Source organism: Sitophilus oryzae, unplaced genomic scaffold (assembly GCF_002938485.1).
Source record: "Sitophilus oryzae breed Bouriz unplaced genomic scaffold, Soryzae_2.0 scaffold_1582_pilon_pilon, whole genome shotgun sequence".
NCBI classification, from domain to species: domain Eukaryota; kingdom Metazoa; phylum Arthropoda; class Insecta; order Coleoptera; family Curculionidae; genus Sitophilus; species Sitophilus oryzae.
In genome coordinates, this window is record NW_022146261.1 from 773,347 (window position 1) to 785,412 (window position 12,066).

At 30.5% G+C, this 12,066-nt stretch overlaps 1 protein-coding gene and 1 non-coding gene across 3 annotated transcripts in view; both read right to left on the reverse strand.

Annotated features, from left to right (window-relative positions):
• LOC115879528 (phosphatidylserine synthase 1) overlaps nt 1–12,066 on the reverse strand; it is a 48,539-nt gene that overhangs the window by 12,117 nt on the left and 24,356 nt on the right. The window lies entirely within an intron of this gene.
• LOC115879649 lies at nt 2,661–2,767 on the reverse strand. The gene has a single exon (XR_004049747.1). It is a non-coding gene; the product is annotated as a U6 spliceosomal RNA (small nuclear RNA).

Below are 12,066 nucleotides of genomic sequence, written 5' to 3' on the forward strand. Positions count from 1 at the left end.
GCAAACATTTCTCCAACAAATATGGAAGCATATCCAGGAATCATATAGGTGGCTTCCAAATTTAAATCCGGGCAAAATATACCCACTCCAACATTTTTATTTACTTCCTTAGAAGCGTCCGTAAAAAACTTAATTTTTTGTTTAAATTTTAACTCAATAACTTCTCTAAATTTAATAGAATTATTTTCACTCTTATTTAAATCCAATCTTAAATATTCATTTTTACTAAAATAAAGAGGAAACTTATAATAATGATGCATATTAACAACATCAACATCTTGAACATGAGGAAAAATTTGATCAATGCCTTCAATAAGAGGAGGAACATGATAATATCTTGACCAAAAACCAAATGATTGATTATATGCCCCATAAGCTTCTGTAACAGACTGAATAATGGGATTATCCTGAATAGAGAATGCTTTTAAAAGCAATTTAGTGGCCAAAAAATTACGTCTAATATTAAGGGGAAGTTCTGCCGATTCTGATAAAATGATATTAGTTGGACAGGAACGCATAAACCCTAAACAAATGCGTAAGGCTTGAAAATGAACTTTATCAAGTTTTTCTAATAACTTTTTAGAACATTTAGCTAATAATATACTACCATAATCTAAATGTGACCGAATATAGGACTTAAAAAAATTTAACATAGTAATTGGATGTCCCCCCCACCAGGTTTTACAAAAATATCTCATTAAATTAATACCCTTAGTAGCTTTAGAACACATAGCCTCAATTTGATGATTCCAAGAAAACCGATTATCAATAAAAATACCCAAATATTTAACATATTCAACCCATCTAATAACATGATTTTGAAATTTAATATCTGGTAAAATACGATTATAAAATTTTCTTTGAATTAAAATACAGGAAGATTTTTCAGGAGAAAAACTCATTTCATTTAATCTCGCCCATTCCTCAAGACTGTCCAATGTAACATTTAATTTATTAACTATCAAATCTATATCATAACCTTGAGCCAGGAGAGCAATATCATCAGCATATTGAATTAATTTAACATCATCCCCAATAAAGTCACTAACATTATTAATATAAATATTAAATAAAATTGGAGCTAAAGGAGATCCTTGTGCTAAACCCTTATTAGTAAAACCAGGACCAATCAATTTTTTTGAAAAATTATCAACAATATAAATTTTCCTGTTGGTATGTATCTCTTTAATGTATTTACAAATATTCTCTTCAATACCCAATTCAGCTAATTTACGAATCAAAATAGAAATATTAACTTTATCATATGCATTTTTCATATCTAAAAAAACAATTACTGAAAATTTATTATATGAGAGTCCAGAAATTATCGATGAACATAAAGAAGTTAATGCTTCAAAAACTCCTTTACCTTTTCTAAACCCAAACTGAGAATCACTGAGAATTTTGTGGTTTTCCACATACCAATCCAATCTACATTTCACTATATCTTCCATAATTTTCCCTATGCAAGATGTGAGAGTAATTGGCCTGTAACCGCTAATATTATTTAAATTTTTATTAGGTTTAGGAATTGGACAAACTAATCCTGTTTTCCAATCGTCTGGAATTAATTCTGAATGATAAAGAACTTGATTAAAGAAGTACACTAAAAATTTAATATGATTCAAAGGAAGATTATTGATCATGGAATAAGTTATTAGATCAATGCCTGGAGCAGAATCTCTCTGCTTTCTAAATATGGCAACCTGTGTCTCCTCAAGAGAAATATTAGAACTCTGACACTTTTGAAATAAAATGTCAGGATCTACATCTGGAATAATTGGGGGCGCTAAAAGGGCAAGCATATCTTCAGCAATGGAACAATTCAAAGGTTTTCTTAACGAAATTTGATTAATTGATTTTGAAAAACGTTTTATTTTACACCAAACCTCATTAATAGGTGTTAATGGAGATAGACTACTACAATAATTATTAAAACTTAACTTTCGTTTTTCTCTGAGAACTTTTCGACATTGTGCTCTAGCCTTTCGAAAAAGTATATAATTCTTCTCCGTAAACTGTCTTTTAAACGTCTTAAATGCTGCTCGTTTACTTTCCCAGGCTATATCACAATCTTTATCCCACCAAGGATTACCTAGTCTCTTTTCTTTCTTATTTACCGGAATTGACTTGTTGGCCGCATTTTTAATCTGCTGAACAAAATGATGATAAGACAAACTGTTACTTTGACCATCATACTCCGTCAAGCAATCATAAAACAAAGGCCAATTAGCTTTCTTAGTATTGTATCTATTTAAAAAATTATTGTTATTTAAAAGCATTGATACATTCTTGCAAAGAATGGGAAGATGATCGCTCATACCTATATAATCTGACAAAACCTCAAACGAATAATCTTGTAGTAATGAATTATTTCCCAGAATTAAATCTGGAACACTTTTATGCTGATTGGGAGGAGTAATCCGCGTGGCATCTCCATTATTCAAAAAAGTCAAATTATGAGTTTCCAATATGTCAGTAAGAATAAAACCATTGCTATTATTAACATCTGAACCCCACGCCATGTGTTGGGCATTAAAATCTCCCATTAACATTAACTTTTTCACCCCAACCCCTGCATAAGCAGTCAGATGAGTGAAAAAATTTTTAGGTAAATTTGAATCTGGCGGATTATAAATTAATGCAAGATAAAACATTTCAAAAATGTGGAACGCTTCACGATTTTGCGTGTCATCCTTGCGCAGGGGCCATGCTAATCTTCTCTGTATCGTTCCAATTTTAGTATATGTACCGCCGAAGCGAGTACAAAAATAGTTAGGTTAGAGTCTTCCTGGTCTTGCTCTTCTTTATTTTTAAAGGCGTTTACTGCATTAAGGATGATTTAATATCGATTTTTTATTGAGTAGAACTGGTGCAGATCGAAACATTTGAGAAAACAATTTTTTGGAAATAGATATGTGTATCTGGAAACTTTCTATTCTTTTCTGGTTTTTCTATATAAGGTATTAATTTTTGACAAATTTTATGTCAGTTCTCAGTAACTGACGTCTAGAGTTCTATCTCGTCAAAAATAGCATCGATAGTCATTCCCCAGCCGCCTTTGACGCCGTTTTTTCTCGATCATACAGTATTTTCTATTCAAATAAGAATAATGTGGAATATACAGGATGGTCCGAACTGTCTTCCGGAAACTTCGGCAGCATATTCTGCAAATAAAAATAAGTAAAAAAGTTCCTATAAATGTATTTCCTAAAATGCTTAGTTTCGAAGATACAGAGTGTAGAAGTTTCATTTCTATTTCGATTTTTTCCAAATAATTTCTGAAGTAACGTCAATATATGGGTGAAAATTAGTATCTGGGAGTTTTTTGATATAAGAAATTTGATTTTGATATTAATATGACTCCTACTTCTAGAAGGCGCCACCGACATATTTTTTAACTGGTTTGAAGAGTAATCTTTTTTGCAACGTTTATTGCGTAAAAAAGATCTCTTGGTAAAAAACACTAGGAGTAATGGCTCTCGAGATATTTCGAATCGAACTTATCAATACCTGTCATCACTGATATAAAAACATGTTGACTAAACTGAATTGAATTTAATTATTCTAAAATCATAAATTTGAAATATTCTTGTGCCAAAAGTTCAACAGAAACTGTTTTATCATTTTTTCGAAAAACAATTTATGATTAATTTAAAAAAAAATTAAAGTTCCCAAATTTATCATTTCAGTCAAATAACTATCTACTGAAGATATTTATTTTCTATATACATATACAGGGTGTCCCAGGCTGAGCGTGCATTAGAAGTTTCTAGAGAACCACAATATCTATATCGGAGAATTTTTGCACATCATTGTTTTACAACGAGATCTATGGATTAAAAATATTTTCAATATGGCGACACTTCCGGAAATACCGGAAGTTGACAGCAACTTTCTTATTTTAAATGGTTGCCCCCATTTTTTGTTACATACCTAAATTCTCTGTAAAATTCTATGAATATTGATGTTAAACACTCTATATCTAACATTAACCGTTTTTGAGAAAATCATTATTTAAAATTTTTGGACGAAAAAAACTACCTGTCAAAAAAATTTGTATAGCCTAAAAGTCAAATTTAATGATTACCACCACTGTGACATAAAGAGAAGACATGTGGCTACCTACTTCAAAAATGAAATTGTTCAAATGTCATATAATAATGGCGGTAGCTGTCATGGAATTGAGTGATTAAAAAATTACCAAAAATCATTTTTTTCAAATGGAAACCCACTTTTTTTATTTCACTAATGAAACGGTTTTCCAATTCGTTACTTTTTAACTATACATGTTCCTATACCTAAAATAAATCGTTTTTGAGCTATTTAAGATTGAGTTAGAAAACGTATATTTTTTTTTATTTTATCTAGCTTCCTTTGACATTAAGTGTCAAACGGTGAGAAAAATTATTTCCATCTGTCAGAAAACGAATTACCTACTATCTGTATTTCCTATAGTATAAATACTGCCTGCTTAAGAGTTTAAAAAGGGTATATATAAAAATATATCTCGTATTTTCGCTCTTTAGTGATATCCAATAGTTGATATTATTAATATTAATAATATTCCGTATCATCGAAAAAAAACAGCTCAAAGTTAGCTCGAAAATGATGCTGCTTTATTAACAAAGCGTCACAATATGACATGGTTGTTTTACATCACTTGACGTTTAAAGTCATAGACTACTGGTTAAAATCAAGAAAAATATACGCTTTAAAACTAAATCTTAAATAACTCAAAAACGATTTATTTTAGGTATAGGAACATGTATAGTCAAAAAGTAACGAATTGAAAAGCCTTTTCACTAGTGAAATAAAAAAAGTGGATTTCCATTTGAAAAAAATTACTTATGATAATTTTTAAATCGCTCAATTCTATGAGAGCTGCGGCTATTATTATATGACATTCGAACAATTTAATTTGTGAAATAGATAGCCACATGTTTTCTCTTTATAACACAGTGACTGTGGTAATCTAAATTTGACGTTTAGGCTAAATACATATTTTTGACAGGCAGTTTTTTTCGTTCAAAAATTTTAAATATTTTTTTTCTCTAAAACGGTTAATGTTAGTTATAGATTGTTTAATATCAAAATTCATAAAATTTTACAGAGAATTTAAATACATAATAAAAAATGGGGGCAGCCATTTAAAATAAGAAAGTTGCTGTCAACTTCCGCTATTTCCGGAAGTGCCGCCATATTGAAAATATTTTAATCGATAGATCTCGTTGAGAAACTATGATGTGCAAAAAATCTCCGAGCTAGATGTTGTAGTTTTCCAGAAACTTCTAATGCTCGCTCAGCCTGGGACACCCTGTATATATGACTCTTTCCATTCTAAATATCTTGATATAATTTTTAAAAACTCTTTCTATTCTAAATATCTTGAGAACGGTTGATCTTAGCAATTTTTACCAAGACACATTTTTTACGTAAAAAAATCAAGGAAATTCATGTTCTTTCATTAAGTAGTTTTATACAGGTACGTACGAAAAGTTATTACTCTTCAAAACAGTTAAACACATGTAGGTGGCGCCCTCTACAAGTAGGAGTCATATTGACATCAAAATCAAATTTCTCACGTCAAAAAACTCACAAACACCAGTTTTCATCCAAATATTGACGTTACTTCAAAAATTATTTGAAAAAAATCGAAATAAAAATGAAACTTCTACACCCCGTATCTCCGAAACTAAGCATTTTAGGACATACATTTATACGATTTTTATACTTATTTTTGTCTGCAGAATATGCTGCCAAAGTTTCCGGACAACAGTTCGGACCACTCTGTATAACGAATTGGTATTATTTTTCAAAATAGCTGTATAGAATGGTTATAGGTACATATTTCAAATTCAATATAGCGGAATTTTGAGTTACCCCCTATAGTCTAAGGATTATTATGCTCGTATGTTTAATTAATAATAATAATAACTGATTTTTTTACGACATTACGTTCATAAAATCATCATTTATATGTCAAATTAAAGGTTTTTTTTATTCTGTGCAAGATATTATAAGGGCGCCTATGAAAAATTTGCCGTAAATAGGGTTTGCCACGGTTCAAAGTGCTTCCTAATACGTTATACGGGCACAGCAACAGAGAGTCGGGCATCTGTAGCCCCTATAATAAAAAAACTTATGAATTTTGTATATAGTGCTAACCTAAAGTGTGTATTTCAGAAAACTATTTTAACTTCTATAGAGTGGCTCAAAAAAGTAAGTGGATCGGCATGAGTTTTAAATGGAACACCCTGTATATTCCTTTGTTAGACGGAGAATTGAAGGAATGAATATTTTTCGAACATAAAATATTTCAAAATTCTTAACGGTTTCGCAAATACATATTTAGGTTTCACCGGAAATGGCTACAACTTTTGATTTTTAAATGGTACCCTCGGTATTTTTTTACTTTATTCGATAGAAAATGACACTATGAATCGAATGACATATCATATGTCAAGTTTTGACATTTTCGCATAATATGGTTTATTTGAAATTGTAACATGCGGTTCATAACAACAATTTGACTCGAAATACCAAGTGTGTGGTGAAATTGTGTTTCAAATGAACCACCTTCGTTTCATTTAAAAAAATTGAGATATAATTAAAAATACGATTTGGGCATCTTTTAACCGGCCAGGCCATTCTATCTATTTTTCTAAGGCTCCTTGATTAAAAATTAGTGTTTATAACACAGCCACAAATTACCATAACAGATGCGAAAGAAAGCGACTGCATCGGAAACCGCTCGGCAAACCCGACACGCCTATTGAGTGGTGTAAATACACCAGTCGTTTAGTCCGGAAACCTATGCTGTGTCGTATTCGCTTGCTGGAATGACATAGTGCGTGGTTATATGTTTCTTTTTAAAAACGCGTGTAGGATTTTTGTTGAACTTTTGAACTGTTATTTCTAAGTTTTGGTAATTTGTATATCTTATTTAAAATGCAAATGTGTTTATTTATAATTTATTTAACAAAATTTAATTAAAAATGTGACAAAATAGTTACCTTTCTATTGGTTCTATGGGATTTTTTTTCGACTATATAAATCTTTATTTGTAAACTTTAATACATCAAATATTTTCAATCTAATAAATCATTTAATGATGTAAATAAGAGGAAATTTCTCACATGGGTGGTCAAATTTTATAGTTTTCATTATATCAAACAGCCTCTGAGAAAAGATTTCAACTCAAAATGCCTTTAATTATGTTTGACTACATCATTAAAAAGGGTCTTCAAATACATCAATGTGATATTTGTCTAAAATTTGCAAAAGAATCCGAATCTCTGGATAACTCGAAATTATTTACCCATTTAAAAGCCTTTGATCATGAAAGTGGAAAAATTTGTTCATTTTTTTTTGACGGGCTGGAAAAATTATTTATATTAAATTTTGATGAGTTTTGCACTGAATAAAACATTCAGAGGCTGTTTGATATAATGAAAACTATAGAATTTGACCACCCATGTGAGAAATTTCCTCTTATTTACATCATTAAATTATTTATTAGATTGAAAATATTTTATGCATTAAAGTTAGTACAAAAAATAAAGATTTATACAGTCGAAAAAAGTCCGATAGAACCAATAGAAATGTAACTATTTTGTCACGTCTTTAATTAAATTTTGTTAAATAAATTATTTTTTAAACTATAAATATCTTTTTTTTTCCTAATCTCCTACGAGCTGATATAATATGACGAGCAATCTATTAAATTACTGTGAGATTATACAGAAAAGTCCACAGACTTCGAGACATAGGAAAATCAAGTCCAGTTAGCGTGTGTCCAAATTTTGACAAGTTTTCAAAAATTACAGTTTTGTTTAGACTGACATTTAATTTCGCCTGACTTCTCGGTGAATGATTTTATGGGAGTACATACAATCTAAAATTTACGGCCATGAAGAAATTAAAAACTTGGAGCAGTTAAGACAGAAAATATTTAATGCCTTTGACACTGTCACCCCTGATATGTTATCCAATGTGTGGAGGGGATTTTATGATCATTTGGGTTATTGTTTAATGCAAGAGGGAGGCACTTTTGAACAATTTTTGTAATTTTTTAAATTTCATTATCCTGTTTTTTTACCGTTTACCCATTACCTACCTTGACGGACATGGGAAAACGGAGGTCCTTTTCAGGACCGCAAATATTCTGATTGAGAAAATTGGTAACTTTTTTTTGGATTAAAAAACAAAAGTTGTTAATATAATACCAATTTAAAAGTGTTTTGGTAGTTTTAATACACACTATGATATAAAATTTATTATTATTATAATGTACATTATTAATACTATTGTTCATTCGAAATGGCATTAAGGCCCAATTGCAACAATGATTTAAATTTTTCTTAAAGATAAGTAGAGCTTAGAATGGGCTGTATTTATATTTACTTTAATATTCACCTTAAATGAGGGAATTTGACTGATACAATTTTTGAATTTGAATTGTTTTTAATGATATTAACAATTTTAGTTCAATTTTTAATAAAATTTATTTAATATTAATAGAAATCCAAGGGATTTGAAACCTCTTTTAGCGATTTATAACATTCTCAAATGAATTACAGGTGCCCTTATTTTGAATGAAAATCACACAGCTTTTTTCATAGTCGCTGCAGTTGCTATAGCTATAAAAAACTAATTTTTTAAGGTGTGAAAATTGCGACACACGCTAAATGGACTTGATTTTTCGTATGTCTCGAAGTCTGTGGACCTTTTTGTATGCCTCGATAACATATTGGTGCAGATTATATTTTCACCCAAATAAATAATAACCCAAACTATACATTGATGCGGATTGTCTATGAACTCTTTCTGAAGGTCACAGAAACCTGAACGCGTAATTCGGTGTTCTTTCGCATCTGTTATAGGTAATTTGTGACACAGCCATATGGCACTTTAGATTTAAATTTAAAATAGAATTTGTTTTTGAGTGACTATGTCAAAAGTTGACATATGATATGTCATTTGATTCAGAGTGTCATTTTCTATTAAATAAAGTAAAAATATACCGAGGGTACCATTTAAAAATCGAAAGTTGTAGTCATTTCCGGTGAAACCGGAAGTGACCGAAAACAATTGAATACGTCAATCAATTCCAATTTATGTCATATACTAACATACCAAATCTCGTTATTTTATCTGAAAAAAATAAAAAAGTTAGTGGGGTGAGCCACTTTTGAGACGCACCCGGTATTATATATTTATATATTTTTTTATATTTCAATTGTGATTTTCTTGGGTATAGGTTTCTGTATTAAAAATTAAATGATTTCTGGGTGTCTTTAAATCATTTATTTGCCGACAAATGTTGACTAACCAATCTGAATTGTATGACGAATATTGTATATATATTGAAATAATATAAGAATCCAACGGCCGAAACAACATCTAGATGCCTTTAGAAAGATTTGCATAAAAAATCGAAACGTCGCGTCGGCAAATAAATGATTTAAAAACACCCAGAAATCATTTAATTTTATAATAAAGAAACCTATACCCAAGAAAATCACAATTGAAATATTGAATAAAGGTTTAAGAAAAAGAAAGATATCTACAGGGTGGCGCACCTCATTCGCCTCGGTTGATTATACGAAAACGGAAAGATGTAGAAACAAAATATCTTATGGGTATATTTGGGGAGGCAATGCATGGGCGCCGGAAGAATGAAATTTAGGGGGGGGCAAGGTAAAAATGAATAAAAAATTGACATTTTTGGTAATTATTGGGAAAACTGGAAATCGTCCGATTTTCACCAAAATTGGTATACACCCTATTTTGAAGTCGTAGATTACGAATCTGAACGTTACGAATCTTTTTTCTTGGCGGTCTCTTACCGTTTTTGAGAAAAACGGAAAATAATTTCAATATCGAATTTTTCTTAATTTCTCATATGTTTAAGGTTTTCTAGCACATATTTTGTTAGGTATTCAATAATCAATAATGTTTTTGCTCTTTTCTGTTACTTTTTTAACCAATTCTATGCATAATAGAGGAAAATTTGTTAAAATAAATTTGTAAACAATCTGAAAATGTTAGATTATGGCTTTGTTCGGGTTCTTGTTATTACCGATTCTGAACCGTCCAAGAACTCTGCAGCGCATGCGCAAATGAAGTAATGTCTTCATATTTCCTTCTGCGCATACACATCACAGTTCTAGGACGGTTCAGAATCGGTAATAAGAGAAACCCGAAGTAAGTTTATGTCTTTCTGGCATTTAAAGCAACGTTGCCAATGTTAAACCTAAATTTAGCGTGTTTTTTTCGCTCATTCTGGAATTACGAAAGGCGGTCGCCAGAAGAACGGCTCCTTCCCATAACTGCTATTTTACCAACGAGATCTGACTATTTATACCCACGAAGTTGCACGAAAAAGTTTTGATTGCATTGGTTACAACTTCCATGCAGAGGGTGTTAATCTTTTGTTGTTATATTATTAGATTAACTAAGAAAAGATTAACCTCCTCCGCAAAGAAGTTAAAACCAATGCAATCAAAACTTTTCCGCGTAATTTTGTGGATATTGGTGTATATTTAATTATTGTTGATCTCATAATAGGTAATTTATTTAAATTCCGTAATCACCCGAAAAAATAGAAGATATGGCAACGTTGTAAATTTTCAAATTTCTAGATTAGGTCTAGAATAAATTTGTCTCTCTTATTACATAGGAGAGAGAAAGAAGGATATATCAAATGTCAAACTTCCATCTGGTCTCAATTTTCTTTGCTATTTTGTAAGAAAAGTGTTTTTCAGTAAAATGTTGGACACTTTTCTATCCCCAATCAAGTGTGGCTTTTAGATAAACTATAATATAATGAAAATATAGTGAAATTATTACTTTATAGGGCCGAAATTAAGAAAAATTCAATGTTGAAATAATTTTTCGTTTTTCTGAAAAACGGTAAGAGACCGCCAAGAAAAAAATAGATTCGTAATCTACGACCTCAAAATAGTGTGTATACCAGTTTTGGTGAAAATCGGACGATTTCCAGTTTTCACAATAATTACCACATTTTTTATTATTTTACAGGTAACACCTAACAATTTCATAATAATGATTATTTTTTTTACAGATGAATGTAAGAAGATAGCTTTTATTTTTATTGTTTCAGTGATCCAGGGGGGGGGGGGGCAAATACCCCTTCTTTCCCCCCTGTCCGGCGCCCATGAGGCAATGTGTACAATTTAAAATTGTTTTGAAATATACAGAGTGTTTCAGAACTAAGATCCATACCTAAGTTATATTTTTTCTTATGGAACACCCGGTATTTTATTCCATTTTTGGATTCTTGGGCCCAAAAGAATGCATTTATTATAAGGGTTAAATATGTTTAAAATCTTTGGTTTTTGAGATATTTAAAGATATTTAAATTTGCACGCTACAATAGAATAGATTATTAACACCCTGTACATTAATTTTCAGAATTAATTCTTATACTGAGTTTAAAGGTAGAGAAATAAACTTTACTGAAAAATGGTATTGTTTCCTTAAATTTATACAGGGCTATCAAAAGTTGCTAATCTATTTTAAGGATATATTTTATATAAAAACTTGCAAATTCAAATGCAACACCCTATATTTTTTTAAATAAATCGAGGCGGATTCAAATGCTCTTTCAAACTATATTAGGGTTTCCTATACCTATCTAGCTCAAATTTTGAATAAAATGCGATTTTTAAATAAAATTGCAATCAAGATGGCTGGTGTCGCCATGGCAATTTTCTAGTGACGGTTAGTAACTATTTTCAAAGTCGACATTAGTTTATCGACATTATTATTTATAATTTATAACAGTTTACTTAAATTTACCTACAATAGTTTAATTAGTAAGTATTCATTATTTTATCAAGAAAAACAAAGCAGTATCTGCTGGCAGAACGAATAGATACTTGTGATTTTATTTTGTAAAGAAAATTGCTTCTTGACCACAAGGGCTTACGCTCAAACATATCCAAATAGGAATCTTCCTGATAAGCGTTTCTTCGAAAATCTACTTGTCTTATTTCGCAGAGCTGGTAGTGTGGTTTATAAGGCAGAAACCTACCGTTG